This window comes from Balaenoptera borealis, assembly GCF_965194805.1.
Source record: "Balaenoptera borealis genome assembly, chromosome: 6".
In the NCBI taxonomy this organism is placed as follows: Eukaryota; Metazoa; Chordata; class Mammalia; order Artiodactyla; family Balaenopteridae; genus Balaenoptera; species Balaenoptera borealis.
The window spans coordinates 38,094,040-38,115,136 of record NC_138863.1 but is presented as its reverse complement, the minus strand read 5'-3'; the positions used below and the strand labels follow the sequence as shown (position 1 = coordinate 38,115,136).

The following is a 21,097-nucleotide window of genomic DNA, read 5'->3' as shown; positions in this document are numbered from 1 at the left end:
CTTAGAATTGAAGAAATATAGTCGTTTTTTAAAATAAATATTGTAAAATTATTTTCAGTGTTAATTTATTGGAAGTTATGTTCTTTAGACCAGGGAATGCCTTCCACGGCTCTTGTTCTTTACTGTCCTTGACCTTCTAGCACACGTGTAATCAGTAGCATTCAGTGTAGTACTTCATTGTTTTATTTGCTATTATTCAACTATTGTATTTAATTGTTTTGTAAGTATCAATTTTCTGTGACTTTTTATATTTTATTTTGTACTTGTTTTGTTTCCCTCATTATGTTAGAAACTTCTAGTGGGCACTGACCATGGCTTATACTTCTTTGGTATACCCTATAGTGCTGGCTACTAAGTACAAATTCGATAAATAATGGCACACTATCTGATTTTAAAAGCATGAAAGTGGAGGGAATGATAGCTGCAAATGTAGTAATTCTACTCAATATGTACTAAGATTTTTTTCTTTAAATACTTACTCAAAATCCTACTTTCCTACACAAAGTGTAAAAGTCAGCAACACAAAAAACTTTTCAGATGTAGAACAAAGTAGAAAGAGCTAAGTTATTACAGTGATTTAGAAATAAATTATTTAAAGTTTTCCTGTGAGGGGTTGATACAATGAATATTGCGTTTGCTCTGGGTTAAGGCTTCCATTGTTTACTGTGGTTTCTAAAATTCCATTTATTTTCAACTTTTTTAGACAGCTGTGTTGGAAAAGCAAATCAAAAACAAGAGAAGAAAAAAAAAAAAAAAAAAAAAACAAGAGAAGACGAGAAAGACTCATCTTAAAATACAAAGGGATGGGCAATAAAGGAGAGAAGAGAAGCTGCAAGGAAATGTCAAAGAGGTGAAGTTGGTGGAGGTATCAAGCTCCATTAAAAGAGAACCCCCTGATGGGGCATTTTAACACGCAGTGGTGGTCCTTCAGCTTCACTGGGACGCTGTAAAATCCAAGGCACCATTCTCAACCTTCCTCCATAAAAATGATTATGCAAATTCACAAAATTTGTTAACTGCCCCTCTCTCTTCTCCTTCACAGCCAAACTTCTCACAAGGGATGTCTCTTTTTTCTTATCTCCCCTTCCTCATCTCCTCATCCCTCTCCAACTCCCCTGAACCACTCCTCTGAAAACATAGCAGCTCTGACCAGCTCCACTTGGGCACATGCTGACAAACACTTTGTCTTTGGCCCAAAATGCATTTCTGTGTCTCAGGGCAACCGTATTTCTCCTGATCTCCATGCCATCCAACTCCTCTCTTGGATGTGGCAAAATCACCTCATACTCGGCATATCCAAAAAGAATTAATAATGTTCCCCTAAACCCATTCCTCCTCCTGTGTCTCCATCTCAGTAAATGACACTACCATGGACCTAGTTAGGTCTAAAAACAAAAGCTGAGGCTCTTCCAAGTCTGATCAATTCTGGTTTTGTCATATCTTTTAAATCTATCACTTATTCCGATCCCAATCTCCAGGACTTCACTTCAGGACAGTCTCAATGTATACCCACCTTATTGGAGCAGCCTCCTAGCTGGTTTCCCTGGATCTATTCTCCATCCCACAGGCAGTGCAATCTTTCTAAACTGCAAGCCTGATCAAGTCACTCTCCTTCATAGGCTTTCCATTACCTTCAGGCTATTGGCAAACACCTTAGCATGCTTGGTTTTCAAAGTCCTGCACTCTCCCCACCCACCCTTCTTTTTGCCGGGAAGCCAGGTTGCTCAATTCTGGAGCCGCCATTCCCATCCTGGTCTATGTGAATGATGACTGCTGGAGTAGTGCAGTGCACAACCTGTGAGACTAAACATGGCAGCCTCGCCTCTTTCTCACACTTCATACACTGTGCTAAAAGAAGCTTCCCTGACACATCATATTTCCCCTCACTCTGAGCCTTTGCATATCGCTGTTTCCCATTTATAATTTCATCCAACTCCATGTCGTCTTCATCTGGCTAATTGTACTCGTCCTTTAGATCTCAATTTAGATATCACTTACCAAGAAAGCTCTCCCTTACTCACACTGTCTCCCAGTTTTGGAATAGGAATTTCCCTAAGGCTTATGTTTAGTGCCCTCTGCTTAAATCCTATTTTTGTACTTATCCCTTGATCCTATAATTGTCTGTTTACCTTCTTGACTCCTCTTTTAGAGCAGGGACGTGTTTTATTCACTTTTGTGTCTCTAGTTCATTGTACAGAGTCTGGCACATTGTGGATACAAGGTAAATACTTTTGAATGAATGCAACTTTGGGTAAATCATTTAACCTAACTAAACCTTAGTTTATTGCTGGTCAAATAAGGCTAAGAATGTCTGTCCTCAATATTTTACAGAACAATATGACAAAATGTATGTGAAAAATGCTTTGAAAGTGGAAAGAAATAAATAGATGGGAGAGAGAGAGAGAACAATTGTCATGGCATTACCATAAGGAGAAAGTGACAAGGAATGGGATGATTCTAAGGAAAGGCATGAGAGATACCGTTCCACTCCATCATGTGTAAGACCTTAATGCCTGTGCTGCTGAAGTGAGCGCAGATTCTGTGCCTTGTCTTCAATTAGAATGAGCAGCCATAGTGCTTCAAAGAGACAACAAGTGGGAAATGAGGAATGTAGTAATGAAGCCGTTATATCAGTTCATCAACTGGTCATATGATCTGTGAGATACAAATAATTATTTCTTTCTTGAAGACCAAGCTGTTCATAATGGTGTACCCAGGGCTCAGGAAATCACAGGATAAACTCAGTTCTTCTTCTTGGAACATCATTTTTACTTGGTGATTCAGGAAGTTAAATCATTTACTTGGTAAGTAACCTGAAGCAGTATTTTCATATTTATATAAATAAATGGGTATGTTATAGCTTGGACTATAGCACTTGCATACCTCTTTTAAATAAACCTAAGATTTCAAACATTTTGTATTTCCAGTGGACAATAGTCCCACACTGTCTCCCTTTACTCCCCCTACCAAACCTCCATACTCCCAAGCCCTAGGAGTAAGTCTTTACCCAGCTATGCTCCTGGGTTGCTTAGGAAAAGTTTAATAAGTACGCCTTTTAGAACTTTGGTAGGCTTCCATGCTGCTGAAATGAAACAAAGACAGAAGAATCTTCAGCAAATATGGTCAGTTCATTTACCATAAGTTTATAGTTGAGCATTGATTTGTGTGTCTGTTCTTTGCTCCTTGCTTGCCCATTGCACTGGTCAGCAATTTTGTAAATATTGGTCACTAGTCCCCAGAAGAATCGAAAAAAATTTTAATGCAGCAGAATCCATACTAACTTAACACTCAACAAGGAAAGAATTCGAACTCCATATCCCGTTGACATTTGGCCAGTAGAATCATAACTTTTGCATATAAAGGTCAACATATTATATCTAAATGAAGGGGAAAAGGGAACTAACATTTTCTGAGCCTCTACTGAGCCTCTACTGTGCCAGGTGCTGTACGTTCCCTCACCATCTTCCCTCACCACCCCAGACACACTTAATCCTGCCCCTCTTTGTATGATTCCTGTACTTTATCTAATCTCTTACTACTTGGTCTAACACTTTAAATATTGATGATTTGTTTGTATCTCACTCTACTGTGAACTCCTTGAGGGCAGGTCCATTTCAAATTCATCTTTTTATCTCAAGCACACTCAGTGCCTGGTCCCATAATATGCCCTCAGTCAAATTGTTATTAACTGAACTAAAATTATATCTTTTAATGTATAAGATGTTGTTAAGAAGATAATTCTTTCATACTCCAAAAATTCCTCTCTAAGTCACCTTCAACAGAGTCATCAGCCGCTAAACAAATGTAGAGCACAGCAGTTATATCAGTTTTTTGCTGTTTTCAGGTCCTGGAACATTTCCAAGTCTTCTTCCTGTCCCCCAACAGTAACAACAACAAATATATATATATATATATATGATATATATATATGATTAGCATATAAAGTAATAAACCATACACACTTTTTAATTATCTTTGCAGAGCACTCTTTTCAATAATATGTTAAGTAATACGTGAAATATATCTTAAAAAAAAATCACTAAGTGTAAATGTCCCCTATTTCAGTGGCTTTAACAAATGACAACAAACAGGACCAAATGGTGCAGCCACTATGGAAAACAGTATGAAATATTAAAAATAGAACTGCCATATGATCCAGCAATTCCACTTCTGGGTATTTTTCCAAAGAAAACAAAAACACTCATTGGAAAAGATACATGCACCCCCATGTTCATTGCAGCATTATTTACAATAGCCAAAATATGGAGGCAACCTAAGTGTCCACCAACAGATGAATGGATAAAGAAGTTGTGAGATATATATATATATATATATATATATATATGTATATATATAAACACACACACACACACATATATATATAAAAGGGAATACTACTCAGCCATAAAAAAAATGAAATCTTGGACTTCCCTGGCGGTCCAGTGGTTTAGAATCCACGCTTGCACTGCAGGGGGCACAGGTTCAATCCCTGGTCGGGGAACTAAGATCTGGCATGCCACGCGGTGGGGCCAAAAATTAAAAAAAAAAAAGAAAGAAATCTTGCCATTTGTGACAACATGGATGGAGCTAGAGAGTGTTACGCTAAGTGAAATAAGTCAGACAGAGGAAGACAAATATCATGTTATCTCACTTAAATGTGGAATCTAAAAACAAACAAACCAAACAAACAAAATGAATACAGACTCATAGTTACAGAGAACAGACAGGTAGTTGCCAGAGGGGAGAGGGTGTGGGTGTGGGTGAAATAGATGAAGGGGATTAAGAGGTACAAACCTCCCGTTACAAAATAAATAAGCTATAGGGCTGTAATATATTGCATAATGAATATCATCAATAATACTGTAATAACTTAATATAGGGACAGATGGTTACTAGACCTATCATGGTGATCATTTTATAATGTATGCAAATGTCAAATCACTATGTAGTACACCTGAAACTAACATAATATTGTATGTCAACTATATTTCAATTAAAAAAAAAAGAATAATACCAAAGTCACACTGCTCATAGACGATTAAATATGCATTCTGAATTTCCAAGTCTGAAGCCTCAGGATTGTTTTTCTTGCCTCCCAAAATCCAGTGTAATCAAAACAGAGAAATTTCTTCTTCTCATCAGTGCACTTCAGAGTGCATATGAAGTAGGCACTGTATAAACAAACATGCACACACACACACACACACACGCATAAAAGAGGAAAAATAATTAGAAACCAGGGGACTCATCAATGCTCTGATTTAGAACCTGCTCAAGTTTATGAATTCAAATGTTTTGAACCTAATCCTACTCCTCTCAAGTTCAAATTTACTTGACATTTGGTATATTGTGACTTTCTGTTTTTGTAAAAGAACAGTTTCAAAACTGGTTCAGTAAGCTCTTTGGGGACTTTCCTGGTGGCGCAATGGTTAAGAATCTGCCTATCGATGCAGGGGACATGGGTTTGACCCCTGGTTGAGGAAGATCCCACATGTCGTGGAGCAACTAAGCCCGTGCACCACAAGTACTGAGCCTGCGCGCCTAGAGCCCATGCTCCACAACACGAGAAGCCACCGCAATGAGAAGCCCGCGCACCGCAACGAAGAGTAGCCCCTGCTCTACACAACTAGAGGAAGCCCGCGCACAGCAACGAAGACCCAGCACAGACATAAATAAATAAATTAATTAATTAATTAATTTAAAAAATAAGCTCTTTGGACAGTGTCTAACTCCTGCAATGCAAGATTTGGAACAGTTAGCAGTAAATGAATAAGAAATATATGCAATACATTTCTTAAAATGTGCATATTTTCAAAAACTCAGGGGGAAAAGTGCTTGACCTTGTCTATCTGTGGTTTCACTGAATATTTGAGAATTAGTTAATGACATTCAGAGACACAAAGATACAGCTGGATTTTCCCATCCAGTATGCAGAACGCATAGCCGTCAGACAGTGATGGTAGAACCCATAGGAAAGTACCCTCAATTTTTGTAGAAACAGAAAAGAATTAAGATTTAGTGTCTGGCACTTTGTCAGTTGGATGCATCATTAACAAGGAAATCAAGAACACAGCAAAAGAATCTAAAAATGCGCTTGCATGTTTTACATTTACTATTTCTCTGCAGTGTAATTGTCAGTGCATGGCCCATGGTGAAAAATAAGCTAGCAAATATCAAATCCACCAAATAGTTCACTGACAAGTCTTTTGGAGCCTTAATGAAGGTCTACAATAGCTCTTTTTGTCATACAAAAGCTTTTATCCAAGTAAACAGGCACTTAGAATAGTGCAGGTAGGATTATGGAGCCCCACTTCCTCAGCCCAACAGCCTCAGGTTACCTTAACTTTTAAGCCCAAATATATTCCTGGCTAAATGCCCCCTACTTCCACTCCAGACCCTAAGTGACTCTGGGAAGTCACAAGGGTGTTTCACATGCATTCAGAATTAATCAACCCAAATGAGGTGCTTCTACTCTCTCTCAGGGCTTTGCTGGTTACCCACTGAGTCTGCTGAGCTTCAGCAATCTGCTGCCAGCCCCATTGTTTTGCAATGTTCTGCTGAAGCTCACAGGGAAAATATCCTGCCCATAACACAGACTTCAGTGCTCCCAAACCTGTAAAACCTTCAATGTGCCAAGTGCCATTGGTTCCTCTTCAGGATGCACCATGCCAACACCATGCTGTGTTCCATGCAGAAATGCAGATACCATACTTCTCTCCAAAAAGTTCACAACTATTGTCTGGGGCTGGGGGGATGGAAGCCAAGCAGTATGCTATCCTCCCACTCCCATCTCTGGCTCTAGGAAACCACCTGTGGTGGAATGTGAATTTATCAATTTACTTAATCTATCTCAGTTTAGATACAGCCAGAAGCATCCACTATAGTTACTACCAAGAGATTCCTTTTAATTTGATTATTTTGTGTGGTTGTACAGAATTGAGATCTCATTGTTGACAGATAGAAGGAAAAGGAAATTAAAAAACAGGAAGAAAAATACAAATATATTTTATTTGTTCTAAGGATTCCTCATACTATTTATAATACACAATGGTCAAAGAATCAAAAGAAAAGCATGTGATCAATAGGTACTCAATAGATACAAAAAAGCATTTGATAAATTCAGCACCCATTGGTGATCAAAAAACAACTCTTAAAGCTAAAAATAAAAAATCAGAAGAGAACTTCCTCATGTGATATTTGATATTTACCCAAAATTAAAAGCAATCCTGTTAATTAATGCTAAGAATTTTCTTTAAAATTAGAAACAAAGCTAGGAGGCCAGTTATCACAGCTTTTATTCAACATTTTTCAAAACAGTCAAGCTAAAGGAAAAAAATAATCTATAATCATAGATAATGTGATAGTTTACATAAACAAGGTAAGAGAATTAACCCCAAAATCATTAGAACTAACAGGAGAGTTCACCTACATTGCTGGACATAAGGTACATATACAAAAATCAATAGTGTTCGTATACATTAGGGGTCAGCAAATTTTTCTATGAAGAGCCAAGTAGTAAATATTTTAGACTTTGAAGGCATATGGTCTCAATCTTAACTAATCAAATCTGCCATTATAGTGCAAAAATAGCCGTAGAGTATATGTAAACAAATGGGCACGGTTGTGTTCTTTACAAAAGAACGGTGTAGGCTGGATTTGGTCCACAGGCCATATAGTGTGTAACTCCTGTTACACACCATTGATGAAAATTAGAAAACATTATTTAAAAGGAAAAGATACTGTTTACTATAGCAATCCAAACTTGAAGGCACTTACGAATAAATCTAACAAAATTTGTACAAAACCTATTTGGAGAAAATTGTAAAACGTTATTGAAAGACACTAAAGATCTCAATAAAGAAAGAGGTACACTATCTTAATGGATGAGAAAAGTCAATGTTTCAGACCTTTCAATAGTCCCAAATTAATCTATTAATTCAATGTAACCCCAACCAAAATACCAACAGGGTTTTTCATGAAACTTGCCAACCTGATTCCAAAATTTATGTGCAAGAATAAAAAGCTAAGAATAACTGAGACAGTTATGAAGAACAAGGCAGGGAGACACACCTTAACAGATGTCAAGATTTACTGTAAAGTAATAGTAACTAAGGCAATATAGTATTGATAAAGAGACAGATAAATTGATTCACAAAGTAAATAGGGACCCCAGAAATAGACCCATTCATTTATGGAACATGTAATTTGACAGAGGTGGCATTGTAGATCAGTGGGATAAAGATTGATTATTCAATAAATGGCACTGGAATAATTGGTTATTGTATAGTAAAAAACTGAAGTTATATCCTTTCCTCACACCATACACAAGAAATCAATTCCAGGTTGATTAAATATCCAAGTAGAAAATCAAAGCTTTAAAACAAATTAGAGAGCAATACAGAAGAATATCTTTAAGACTGTGAGAAAAGGAAAGACTTCTAAAACAAAACATAAAAAGCCCAAAACACAAAGGTAAAAAATTAAAATATTTAACTACATTAAAATAGAAGATTTTGAGAGAGGATTCAAGATGGCGGAAGAGTAAGACGTGGAGATCACCTTCCTCCCCCCAAATACATCAGAAATACATCTACATGTGGAACAGCTCCTACAGAACACCTACTGAATGCTGGCAGAAGAACTCAGACCTCCCAAAAGGCAAGAAACTCCCCACGTACCTGGGTAGGCAAAAGAAAAAAGAAAAAACAGAGACAATAGAATAGGGATGGGACCTGCATCAGTGGGAGGGAGCTGTGAAGGAGGAAAGGTTTCCACACACTAGGAAGACCCTTCGTGGGCAGAGACTGCGGGTGGCGGAGGGGGGAAGCTTCAGAGCCACGGACGAGAATGCAGCAACGGGGGTGCGGAGGGCAAAGCGGAGAGATTCCCGCACAGAGGATCGGTGCCGACCAGCACTCACCAGCCCGAGAGGCTTATCTGCTCACCTGTCAGGGCGGGTGGAGGCTGGGAGCTGAGGCTCAGGCTTTGGAGGTCGGATCCCAGGGAGAGGACTGGGGTTGGCTGCGTGAACATAGCCTGAAGGGGACTAGTGCGCCACAGCTAGCCAGGAGGGAGTCCGGGAAAAGGTCTGGAGCTGCCGAAGAGGCAAGAGACTTTTTCTTGCCTTTTTGTTTCCTGGTGTGCGAGGAGAGGGGATTAAGAGAGCTGCTTAAGGGAGCTCCAGAGATGGGCGTGAGCTGCGGCTATCAGCATGGACCCCAGAGACAGGGATGAGACGCTAAGGCTGCTGCTGCCGCCACCAAGAAGCCTGTGTGCAAGCACATGTCACTATCCACACCTCCCCTCCCAGGAGCCTGTGCAGCCCACCACTGCCAGGCTCCCGTGATCCAGGGACAACTTCCCAGGAAGAACATACGGCGCGCCTCAGGCTGGTGCAACATCATGCTGTCCTCTGCCGCCTGCAGGCTCGCCCCGCATCCGTACCCCTGCCTCCCCCTGGCTGAGTGAGCCAGAGCCCCCGAATCAGCTGCTCCTTTAACCCCGTCCTGTCTGGTCAGGGAACAGACGCCCTCAGGTGACCTACATGCAGAGGCGGGGCCAAATCCAAAGCTGAACCCCAGGAGCTGTGCGAAAAAAGAAGGGAAAGGGAAATCTCTCTCAGCAGTCTCAGGAACAGTGGATTAAATCTCCACAATCAACTTGATGTACCCTGCATCTGTGGAATACCTGAATAGACAACGAATCATCCCAAATTGAGGAGGTGGACTTTGGGAGCAAAGATATATGTACTTTTTTTCCCCTTTTTCTCCTTTTGTGAGTGTGTATGTGTATGCTTCTGTGTGTGATTTTGTCTGTATAGCTTTGCTTTTACCATTTGTCCTAGGCTTCTGTCTGTCCGTTTTTTTTGTTTTGTTTTTTCTTTTTTATAGTATAGTTTTTAGTGCTTGTTATCACTGGTGGATTTGTTTTCTGGTTTCGTTGCTCTCTTCTTTCTTTCCTTTTTTTTATATTACTTTTTAAATTTTTTTAATAATTATTTTTTATTTTATATTTTAATAACTTTATTTTATTTTATTTTACCTCTTTCTTTCTTTCCTTTCTTTCTTTCTTTCTCTCTCTCTCTCTCTCCCCCCCCCCCTTTCTTTCTTTCTTTCTTTCTCCCTTTTATTATGAGCCATGTGGCTGACAGGGTCTTGGTGCTCCAGCCAAGTGTCAGGCCTGTGCCTCTAAGGTGGGAGAGCCAAGTTCAGGACAGTGGTCCACCAGAGACCTCCCAGCTCCACGTAATATCAAACAGCGAAAATCTCCCAGAGATCTCCATCTCAACGCCAAGACCCAGCTCCACTCAATGACCAGCAAGCTACAGTGCTGGACACCCTATGCCAAACAACTAGCAAGACAGGAACACAAACCCACCCATTAGCAGAGAGGCTGCCTCAAATCATAATAAAGTCACAGGCACCCCAAAACACACCACCAGATGTGGACCTGCCCACCACAAAGACAAGATCCAGCCTCATCCACCAAAACACAGGCACCAGTCCCCTCCACCAGGAAGCCTACACAACCCACTGAACCAACCTTAGCCACTTGGGGCAGACACCAAAAACAATGGGAAATATGAACCTGCAGCCTGTGAAAAGGAGACCCCAAACACAGTAAGTTAAGCAAAATGAGAAGACAGAGAAACACACAGCAGATGAAGGAGCAAGGTAAAAACCCACCAGACCACACAAATGAAGAGAAAATAGGTAGTCTACCTGAAAAAGAATTCAGAATAATGATAGTAAAGATGATCCAAAATCTTGGAAACAGAATGGAGAAAATACAAGAAACGTTTCACAAGGACCTAGAAGAACTAAAGAGAAAACAAACAGTGATGAACAACACAATAAATGAAATTAAAAATTCTATAGAAGGGATCAATAGCAGAATAACTGAGGCAGAAGAACGGATAAGTGACCTGGAAGATAAAATAGTGGAAATAACTACTGCAGAGCAGAATAAAGAAAAAAGAATGAAAAGGTCCCAGAGACCTCTGGGACAACATTAAATGCACCAACATTCAAATTATAGGGGTTGCAGAAGAAGAAGAGAAAAAGAAAGGGACAGAGAAAATATTTGAAGAGATTATAGTTGAAAACTTCCCTAATATGGGAAAGGAAATAGTTAGTCAAGTCCAGGAAGCACAGAGAGTCCCATACAGGATAAATCCAAGGAGAAACACGCCAAGACACATATTAATCAAACTATCAAAATTAAATACAAAGAAAAAATATTAAAAGCAGCAAGGGAAAAACAACAAATAACACACAAGGGAACCCCCAGAATGTTAACAGCTGACCTTTCAGCAGAAACTCTGCAAACCAGAAGGGAGTGGCAGGACATACTTAAAGAGATGATAGGGAAAAACCTATAACCAAGATTACTCTACCCAGCAAGATCTCATTCAGATTTCACAGAGACATTAAAAGCTTTACAGACAAGCAAAAGCTAAGAGAATTCAGCAGCACCAAACCAGCTCTGCAACAAATGTTAAAGGAACTTCTCTAGGCACGAAACACAAGAGAAGGAAAAGACCTGCAATAGAAAACCCAAAACAATTAAGGAAGTGGTAATAGGAACATACGTATCAATAATTATCTTAAATGTAAGTGGATTAAATGCTCCAACCAAAAGACATAGACAGGCTGAATGGATACAAAAACAAGACCCATATATATGCTGTCTACAAGAGACCCACTTCACACCTAGGGACACTTACAGACTGAAAGTGAGGGGATGGAAAAAGATATTCCATGCAAATGGAAATCAAAAGAAAGCTGGAGTAGCAATTCTCATATCAGACAAAATAGACTTTAAAACAAAGACTATTACAAGAGACAAAGAAGGACACTACATAATGATCAAGGGATCAATCCAAGAAGAAGATATAACAATTGTAAATATTTATGCACCCAACATAGGAGCACCTCAATACATAAGGCAAATACTAACAGCCATAAAAGGGGAAATCGACAGTAACACAATCACAGTAGGGGACTTTAACACCCCACTTTCACCAATAGACAGATCATCCAAAATGAAAATAAATAAGGAAACACAAGCTTTAAATGATACATTAAACAAGATGGACTTAATCGATATTTATAGGACATTCCATCCAAAAACAACAGAATATACTTTCTTCTGAAGTGCTCATGGAACATTCTCCAGGATAGATCATATCTTGGGTCACAAATCAAGCCTTGGTAAATTAAAGAAAATTGAAATCGTATCAAGTATCTCTTCTGACCACAACACTATGAGACTAGATATCAATTACAGGAAAACATCTGTAAAAAATACAAACACATGGAAGCTAAACAATACACTACTTAATAACCAAGAGATCACTGAAGAAATCAGAGGAAATCAAAAAACACCTAGAAACAGGGGGCTTCCCTGGTGGCGCAGTGGTTGAGAATCTGCCTGCTAATGCAGAGGACACGGGTTCGAGCCCTGGTCTGGGAAGATCCCACATGCCGCACAGCAACTAGGCCCGTGAGCCACAACTACTGAGCCTGCACGTCTGGAGTCTGTGCCCCGCAACAAGAGAGGCCACAATAGTGAAAGGTCTGTGCACCACGATGAAGAGTGGCCCCCACCTGCCACAACTAGAGAAAGCCCTTGCATAGAAACGAAGACCCAACACAGCAAAAAAATATATATTAAAAAATATAAATAAATAAATAAGTCAGGAGCTCTTCGACAAAAAAAAAAAAAAAGAAAAGAAAAGGCTCATGACTGTTTAAAAAAAAAAAAAAACCTAGAAACAAATGACAATGAAAACATGATGATCCAAAACCTATGGGATGCAGCAAAAGCAGTTCTAAGAGGAAAGTTTATAGCAATACAATCCTACCTTAAGAAACAAGAAAGAGGACTTCCCTGGTGGTTCAGTGGTTAAGAATCCACCTGCCAATGCAGGGGACATGGGTTCAAGCCCTGGTCCGGGAAGATCCCACATGCCGCAGAGCAACTAAGCCCCTGCACCACGGCTACTAAAGCCTGCGTGCCTAGAACCCATGCTCCGCAAGAGAAGCCACTGCACTGAGAAGCCCATGCACAGCAACAAAGAGTAGCCTCCTCTCACCGCAACCAGAGAAAGCCCACCCGCAGCAACAAAGACCCAACGCAGCCATAAATAAATAAACAAACAAATAAACAAATAAATCCTTCCTTCCTTTAAAAACAAGGAAACAAGAAACATCTCAAATAAGCAACCTAACCTTACACCTAAAACAATTAGAGAAAGAAGAACAAAAACACCCCAAAGTTAGCAGAAGGAAAGAAATCATAAAGATCAGATCAGAAATAAATGAAAAAGAAATGAAGGAAACAATAGCAAAGATCAATAAAACTAACAACTGGTTCTTTGAGAAGATAAACAAAACTGATAAACCATTAGCCAGACTCATCAAGAAAAAAAGGGAGAAGACTCAAATCAATAGAATTAGAAATGAAAAAGGAGAAGTAACAACAGACACTGCAGAAATACAAAGGATCATGACAGATTACTACAAGCAACTTTATGCCAATAAAATGGAAAATCTGGAAGAACTGGACAAATTCTTAGAAACGCACAACCTTCTGAGACTGAACCAGGAAGAAATAGAAAATATGAACAGACCAATCACAAGTAATGAAATTGAAACTGTGATTAAAAATCTTCCAATAAACAAATGCCCAGGACCAGATGGCTTCACAGGTGAATTCTATCAAACATTTAGAGAAGAGTTAGCACCTATCCTTCTCAAACTATTCCAAAATATAGCAGAGGGAGGATCACTCCCAAACTCATTCTATGAAGCCACCATCACCCTGATACCAAAACCAGACAAAGATTTCACAAAGAAAGAAAACTACAGGCCAATATCACTGATGAACATAGATGCAAAAATCCTCAACAAAATACTAGCAAACAGAATCCAACAGCACGTTAAAAGGATCATACACCATGATCAAGTGCAGTTTATCCCAGGAATGCAAGTATTCTTCAATATACACAAATCAATCAATGTGATACACCATATTAACAAATTGAAGGAGAAAAACCATGCAATCATTTCAATAGATGCAGAGAAAGCTTTTGACAAAATTCAACACCCATTTATGATAAAAACCCTACAGAAAGTAGTCATAGAGGGAACTTACCTCAACATAATAAAGACCATATATGACAAACTCACAGCCAACATCATCCTCAATGGTGAAAAACTGAAACCATTTCCACTAAGATCAGGAACAAGACAAGGTAGCCCACTCTCACCACTAATATTCAACATAGTTTTGGAAGTTTTAGCCACAGCAATCAGATAATAAAAAGAAATAAAAGGAATCCAAATCGGAAAAGAAGAAGTAAAGCTGTCACTGTTTGCAGATGACATGATACTATACATAGAGAATCCTAAAGATGCTACCAGAAAACTACTAGAGCTAATCAATGAATTTGGTAAAGTAGCAGGATACAAAATTAATGCACAGAAATCTCTTGCATTCCTATACACTAATGGTGAAAAATCTAAAAATGAAATTAAGAAAACACTCCCATTACCATTGCAACAAAAAGAATAAAATACCTAGGAATAAACCTACGTAAGGAGACAAAAGACCTGTATGCAGAAAATTATGACACTGATGAAAGAAATTAAAGATGATACAGGGCTTCCAGGGTGGCACAGTGGTTGAGAGTCTGCCTGCCGATGCAGGGGACGCGGGTTCGAGCCCTGGTCCGGGAAGATCCCACATGCCGCAGAGCAATTGGGCCCATGAGCCACAACTACTGAGCCTGTGTGTCTGGAGCTTGTGCTCCACAACAAGAGAGGCCGTGACAGTGAGAGGCCCGTGCACAGCGATGAAGAGTGGCCCCTGCTCGCCGCAACTGGAGAAAGCCCTCACACAGAAACTAAGACTCAACACAGCCAAAAATAAATAAATACATAAATTTAAAAAAAAAACAAAAAAAAAACAAAAAAAAAAGATGGTACAAATAGATGGAGAGATATACAATGGTTCTGTGTTCTTGGATTGGAAGAATCAACATTGTGAAAATGACTATACTACCCAAATCAATCTACAGATTCAATGCAATCTCTATCAAACTACCACTGGCATTTTTCACAGAACTAGAACAAAAAATTTCACTATTTGTATGGAAACACAAAAGACCCCGAATAGCCAAAGCAATCTTGAGAAACAAAAACAGAGCTCGACGAATCAGGCTCCCTGACTTCAGACTATACTACAAAGCTACAGTAATCAAGACACTATGGTACTGGCACAAAAACAGACATATAGATCAATGGAACAGGATAGAAAGCCCAGAGATAAACCTACGCACATATGGTCACCTTACCTTTGATAAAGGAGGCAAGAATATACAGTGGAGAAAAGACAGCCTCTTCAATAAGTGGTGCTGAGAAAACTGGACAGCTACATGTAAAAGAATGAAATTAGAACACTCCCTAACATCATTCACAAAAATAAACTCAAAATGGATTAAAGACCTCAATGTAAGGCCAGACACTATCAAACTCTTAGAGGAAAACATAGGCAGAACACTCTATGACATAAATCACAGCAAGATCCTTTTTGACCCACCTCCTAGAGAAATGGAAATAAAAACAAAAAGAAACAAATGGGACCTAATGAAACTTCAAAGCTTTTGCACAGCAAAGGAAACCATAAACAAGACCAAAAGACAACCGTCAGAATGGGAGAAAATATTTACAAATGAAGCAACTGACAAAGGATTAATCTCCAAAATTTACAAGCAGCTCATGGAGCTCAATATCAAAAAAACAAACAACCCAATCCAAAAATGGGCAGAAGACCTAAATAGACATTTCTCCAAAAAAGATATACAGATTGCCAACAAACACAAGAAAGAATGCTCAACATCATTAATCATTAGAGAAATGCAAATCAAAACTACAATGAGATATCATCTCACACTGGTCAGAATGGCCATCATCAAAAAATCTACAAACAATAAATGCTGGAGAGGGTGTGGAGAAAAGGGAACCCTCCTGCACTGTTGGTGGGAATGTAAATTGATACAGCCACTATGGAGAACAGTATGGAGGTTCATTAAAAAACTAAAAATAGAATTACCATATGACCCAGCAATCCCACTACTGGGCATATACCCTGAGAAAATCATAATTCAAAAAGAGTCATGTACCACAATGTTCATTGCAGCTCTATTTACAATAGCCAGGATATGGAAGCAACCTAAGTGTCCATCGACAGATGAATGGATAAAGAAGATGTGGCACATATATACAATGGAATATTACTCAGCCATAAAAAGAAACGAAATTGAGTTATTTGTAGTGAGGTGGATGGGCCTAGAGTCTGTCATACAGAATGAAGTAAGTCAGAAAGAGAAAAATAAATACCGTATGCTAACCCATATATATGGAATCTTAAAAAAAAAAATGGTCATGAAGAACCTAGGGGCAGGACAGGAATAAAGACGCAGACCTACTAGAGGGTGGACTTGAGGACACTGGGAGGGGGAAGGGTGGGCTGGGACAAAGTGAGAGAGTGGCATGGACATATATACACTACCAAGTGTAAAATAGAAAGCTAGTGGGAAGCAGCCACATAGCACAGGGAGATCAGCTCGGTGCTCTGTGACCACCTAGAGGGGTGGGATGGGGAGGGTGGGAGGGAGGGAGACACAAGAGGGAGGAGATATGGGGATGTATGTATATGTGTAGCTGATTCACTTTGTTGTAAAGCAGAAACTAACACACCATTGTAAAGCAATTATAGTCCAATATAGATGTTTAAAAAAAAATAGAAGATTTCAGTACATCAAATATGAAAAATGTTAAAAGATACACTAGTAAAGATATTTGCAAAGCATATATATACAACTAAAAAAAGGCTTAGTATCTAAAATAAAATTTTAGGGAATCCCTGGTGGTCCAGTGGTTAGGACTCGGCTCTTTCACTGCCATGGCCAAGGTTCAATCCCTGTTCACGGAACTAAGATCCTGCAAGCCGTGTGGCCAAAAATAAATAAATAAAATTAAAAAAAAAGAAAAATAACCCAATAAAATAGTACTTTTAAAACTATAGTTGACCCATTAATGGGCCCTGAAATTCATTTCGTGGGTTATAGATTAGTAGTTAAAAATATAAAATAGATCAGAGGGACTTCGCTGGTGATGCAGTGGTTAAAAATCCTCCTGCCAATGCAGGGGACACAGGTTTGATCCCTGGCCCGGGCAGATCCCACATGCCACGGAGCAACTAAGCCCGTGTGCCACAACTACTGAGCCTGTATGCCACAACTACTGAGCCCGTGTGCCACAACTACTGAGCCCGTGTGCCACAACTACTGAAGGCCTCGCGCCCTAGAGCCCATGTTCTGCAACAAGAGAAGCCACCACAATGAGAAACCCGCACACTGCAACTAAGAGTATCCCCCGCTCACCGCAACTAGAGAAAGTCCACGTGCAACAACGAAGACCCAACGTAGCCAAAAAAAAATTAATTAAAAAAAATTTTTTAATAAATAAAATAAAATAAAATCATTAGGCTATCATTGTTTAAAAAAATTAAAATAAAATAGAAAACATCTGAGTATGTATCACACATTAAAGATAAATATTACTTTGTGAAATTTGTTTCAGTTATACATCTATACACGTGTATGCATGCAAACATACTGGATCACAGTATAAAATAAAGTTCTTACAATGGGTAACAGTTTTAAACACACTAAACTAGAAAATTCATAAAATATACAGGCTGCACAAAAGTGTGAATGTGCTTGGTGCCATTGAATTCTACCTTAAAAATGGTTTAAATGGTAAAATTTTGTTATGTATATTTGATCATAATAAAAATATATAAACAGATAATTCACAAAAGAGGAAATCAGCAAACACATAAAAAAGAGGCTGGACACAAGTAGTCATCAGAGAAATGCAACTTAAAATCCTAATGAATTAGTCTTCACACTCATCAGATGAGCAAATAATTTAAAAGTCTAACAATGCCAAATGTTGGTAAGAATGTGAAGCAACAGGAGCTGTCCTATTTGCATCTGGGATTATAAATTTATTATTTGGTAGCATCTAGTAAAGTGACCAAGTAATTCCACTAAGGAGAAATGCTCATGGCAGCACTGTTTATAATAGTGGAAAAAATGAATACGATCTAAATATTCATTAACAAGATAATGGATAAATAAACAACAATTAAATACTATACAACAATAATAATGAATCAGTGATCCTCATTCATCAGCATGGATAAATTCACAAAGCAGAACATTACGCCAACAAAGCTGTAAAGTATATACAACAGCATGATTTATATGAAGTTTGAAATATTCAAATACTACTGCATAGTCTTAAAAATAGAAATATATTCACTGGGATGATAACTGTCAAATTGAGGACAATGAAGAACTGATGGTCACCTAATCTATGACAAAGGAGGCAAGGATATACAGCGGAGAAAAGACAGCCTCTTCAATAAGTGGTCATGGGAAAACGGGACAGCTACATGTAAAAGAATGAAATTAGAACACTCCCTAACACCATACACAAAAATAAACTCAAAATGGATTAAAGACCTCAGTGTAAGGCCAGATACTATAAAACACTTAGAGGAAAACATAGGCAGAACACTCTATGACATAAATCACAGCAAGATCCTTTTTGACTCACCTCCTAGAGAAGTGGAAATAAAAACAAAAATAAACAAATGGGACCTAATGAAACTTCAAAGCTTTTGCACAGCAAAGGAAACCATAAACAAGACGAAAAGACAACCCTCAGAATGAAAGAAAATATTTGCAAATGAAGCAACTGACAAAGGATTAATCTCCAAAATATACAAGCAGTTCATGCAGCTCAATATCAAAAAAACAAACAACCAATCAAAAAATGGGCAGAAGATCTAAATAGACATTTCTCCAAAGAAGACATACAGTTGGCCAAAAAGCACATGAAAAGATGCTCAACATCACTAATTATGAGAGAAATGCAAATCAAAACTTCCATGAGGTTATCACCTCACACTGGTCAGAACGGCCATCATCAAAAAATCTACAATGTGTGGGAGAGGGTGTGGAGAAAAGGGAACCCTCCTACACTTTTGGTGGGAATGTAAATTGGTACAACCACTATGGAGAATAGTATGGAGGTTCCTTAAAAAACTAAAAATAGGGGAATTCCCTGGCAATCCAGTGGTTAGGAATCCACGCTCTCACTGCCAAGGCCCCGGGTTCAATCCCTGGCTGGGTAACTAAGATGCCACAAGCTGCACAGCGTGGCCAAAAAACAAAAACAAAAACAAAATACCTAAAAACAGAGCTACTGTGTGATCCTGCAATCCCACTCCTGGGCATATATCCAGAGAAAACCATAATTTGAAATGATATATGCACCCCAATGTTCATTGCAGCACTATTTACAATAGCCAGGACATGGAAGCAACCTAAATGTCTATCGACAGAGGAATGGATAAAGAAGATGCGGTACACAGATACAATGGAATATTATTCAGCCATAAACAAGAATGAAATAATGCCATTTGCAGCAACATGGATGGACCTAGAGATTATCATAATAAGTGAAGTAAGTCAGACAGAGAAAGACAAATATCATATAATACCACTTATATGTGGAATCTAAAAAAAATGGTACAAATGAACTTATTTACAAAACAGAAATAGAGTCACAAATGTAGAAAACAAACTTGTGGTCACCAGGGGGGAAAACAGGGGGGAGGGGGAGGGGGAGGGATAAATTGGGAGATTGGAATTGACATATACACACTACTATATATAAAATAGACAACTAATAAGGACCTACTGTATAGCACAGGGAACTCTTCTCAATATAATAACCTATATGGGAAAAGAATCTAAAAAAGAGTGGATATATGTATATTTGTAACTGATTAACTTTGCTGGGCAGCAGAAATTAACACAAAATTATAAATCAACTCTACTCTAATAAAAAAAATTTTTTTTTAATTGAGGACAATGATTGCCTTTGGGAAAGGAGGGAGAAAGATGGGATTATGGAGGGTACACAGTCTTGAATTTTATCTCTAAAATTTTACTTCTTGAGCTGGGTGGTGGTACACAGATCATTATTTATTATTCTTCAATATCTTTTTTCCTTGTATGCTTCAATGTCTCAATTGCATACTTCAATTGTCTCACAAAAAAAATCAGTCAACAAGAGATCCTTGACAGTCAATTCTATGCCAAACACTGTGCAAAGCAGTGAGACATACAATCTGGGATAATAGAATGCCCGATGACAGGCATTCAATAAACACTCAGTTCATTCATGAAATGAATCACTATAAGATAAGACACAGTCAATTCCTAATTGTAAAAACTAGAATAGTAGGCATGAGCCAAACAGAGAAAAGCACATGATTCTCAGAGGTCACTGAGAAAGTGATTGAGGAAAAGGGAGATGTGTGAAGATAGAGATGATGAGCCTGAGGTGCCTTTGAGACATCCAAGCTGAGAAATATGTACAGATTCACACATAGGAGGAGATAGATTTGAGACTCAGATTTGAGATTTGTCAGCATGAGGTTGGTAATAAAAGCCATAGGAGCAAATAAGATAATAAAGGGAACAGGAAAAGAATGAAAAGAAAGGAGGCTCTGAGGAAAATGAACTGTTTAAGGATGGAGAGCAAGCTGGAGAAAAGAGACTCAGTTCAATATTCCAACTCCCTGAAAAATAATACTAAGGCGACAGTTATCCTAAATGCTGCCAAAGGGTATAAACTATGTTTTTAACTTTTATTGTGGTGAATATTTTTTTTTTTTTTGGCTGCACCAGCGGCATGCAAAATCTTTAGTTGCAGCATGCGGGCTTTTAGTTGTGGCATGGGAACTCTGAGTTGCAGCTTGAGAACTCTTAATTGCAGCATGCATGCAGGATCTGGTTCCCCGACCGGAGATCGAATCTGGGCCCCCGGCATTGGGAGCATGGAGTCCTACCCACTAGACCACCAGTGGTGAATATTAAACAAATACTAAAATAGAATAGCAATATGAACTCTCATTTACCCATCACCTGGGTTCAAGAATTATCAAATTC

At 38.7% G+C, this 21,097-nt stretch overlaps 1 long non-coding RNA gene across 1 annotated transcript in view; it reads left to right on the top strand.

Moving 5' to 3' along the window:
• The window catches only part of LOC309631279, a 357,852-nt gene extending 338,006 nt beyond the window's left edge, over nucleotides 1–19,846 (top strand). The window contains exon 2 of the long non-coding RNA XR_014246173.1: nucleotides 19,770–19,846. This is a non-coding gene — a long non-coding RNA (uncharacterized lncRNA). The remainder of the gene's footprint in view (nucleotides 1–19,769) is intronic.
• The last annotated feature ends 1,251 nt before the right edge of the window (nucleotides 19,847–21,097 follow it).